The following is a 2276-nucleotide window of genomic DNA, read 5'->3' as shown; positions in this document are numbered from 1 at the left end:
ACATTTGTTGGCATTCAGTCCAGTAAAACCTCGTTATTATGGACCTGGTTATAACGGAGTTGGTTAAAGCGACCAGACTGACCTTCAGCAGCACCACTGGCTGCCGACACCGGCCCCCCCCCTCCAGACCAGGCGACCCACCAACCCTCACCCACACCTAGGGCTGCCAACTGTCCCGTATTAGCGGGACATCCCGTATTTTGGACTAAATTGGTTTGTCCCGTACTGGACCGCCCTTGTCCTGTATTAGGCCCGGGGGCGCTGTACAGTGTAGGCCCGGGACACTGTAGGCCCGGACACTGTAGGCCCGGACACTGTAGGCCCGACACTGTAGGCCCGGACACTGTAGGCCCGGACACTGTAGGCCCCGGGACACTGTAGGCCCGGACACTGTAGGTCCGGATAGTGTAGGCCCGGGCGCCGCCTAACGGAGGTTGCGTAGCAACCCCCCTCCTGGCCCGGGAGGCCACCATTGGTGGAGCGGGAGCACGTGGCCGCTGGCTGGGTGAGGTCGCGTGGGGCGGTGACGTCACCTTGTCCCGTATTTGGGAGTGAGAAAATTGGCAACCCTATCCACACTCCCACACCCCCCCCACCAACCCTCACCCACACCCCGTCACCCACACTCCCCCCCACCCACACCAACCCTCACACCCCCCTCCTCACCCACACCCCCCCCACCCACACAACCCCCACACCCCCTCACCCCACACTCCCTCCACCCAGACTCCCCCCACAACCCCCTCACCCACACCCCCCACCCACACTCCCCCCACAACCCCCTCACCCACACTCCCTCCACCCAGACTCCCCCCACCAACCCTCACCCTCACCCCGTCACCCACACCCCCACCCACACTCCCTCCACCCAGACTCCCCCCGCCAACCCTCACCCTCACCCCCTCACCCACACTCCCCACCCACACTCCCCCACAACCCCCTCACCCACACTCCCTCCACCCAGACTCCCCCCACCAATCCTCACCTCACCCCGTCACCCACACTCCCCCACACCAACCCTCACACCCCCCCTCACCCACACTCCCTCCACCCACACACTCCCCCCCACACCCCCCTCACCCACACCCCTTCTCACCCACACACCCCCACCATCACTCCCCCCCACCCCTCTCACCCACACACCCTTTCACCCACACCCCCCTTCACCCACACCCCCCTCACCCACATGCCCCCACCCACACCCCACCATCACCCACACCCCCCTCACCCATACCCCCACTCGCCCACACCCCCCTCACCCACACCCCCCTCACCTACACCCCCCCCCTCACCCACACCCCTCACCCACACCCCCCACTCACACTCCCCCCTACACACGCTACCCCAACCCCCCCCCCCCCACCAACCCTCTCCCACACCCTCCCACCAACACTCCCCCGGGACCATCAACTCGCCCAGGCCCAGTTCCTGACCAAGGGTCTGAAAACTGGTCTCAACCCAAAATGTCACCTATCCATGTTCTCCAGAGATGCTGCCTGACCCACTGCGTTACTCCAGCACTCTGTGAAACGTCACCTATCCATGTTCTCCACAGATGCTGCCTGACCCGCTGAGTTACTCCAGCACTCTGTGACAGTGTAGGTCCGGGGCAGTGTAGGTCCGGATGCTGTAGGTCCGGGCAGTGTAGGGTCCGGATGCTGTAGGTCCGGGCAGTGTAGTCCGGATGCTGTAGGTTCAGACAGTGTAGGTCCGGACAGTGTAGGTCTTGATACTATAGGTCCAGATGCTGTAGGTCTGGATGCTGTAGGTCCGGATGCTGTAGGTCCGGGCAGTGTAGGTCCGAACACTGTAGGCCCGGATGCTGTAGGATGCAGTGTAGGCCCGGACGCTGTAGGTCTGGACGCTGTAGGTCTGGACGCTGTAGGTCCGGATAGTGTAGGTCCGGACGCCTGGGCACCGCCTAACGAAGGTTGCATAGCAACCCGCCTCCCGACCAGGGTGGCTGCCATTGGTGGAGCAGGAGCACGTGGCCGCTAGCCAGGTGAGGTCAGGTGGGGCGCGAAGCAGTGACGTCACCTTGTCCCTTATTTGGGAATGAGATAGTTGGCAACCCTAATAGAATAAGAAAATAACTGCAGATGCTGGTACAAATCGATTTATTCACAAAATGCTGGAGTAACTCAGCAGGTCAGGCAGCATCTCGGAGAGAAGGAATGGGTGACGTTTCGGGTCGAGACCCTTCTTCAGACAACCCTAATAGATGTACACAGGTGAAGGTTGGGGGAGGGGGTGTTTGGCACATGGGTTGCGTAGGT

Source organism: Rhinoraja longicauda, chromosome 9, assembly GCF_053455715.1.
Source record: "Rhinoraja longicauda isolate Sanriku21f chromosome 9, sRhiLon1.1, whole genome shotgun sequence".
Lineage (NCBI taxonomy): Eukaryota > Metazoa > Chordata > Chondrichthyes > Rajiformes > Arhynchobatidae > Rhinoraja > Rhinoraja longicauda.
The sequence above is the reverse complement of the archived record's forward strand: the minus strand, read 5'-3'. Positions refer to the sequence as shown.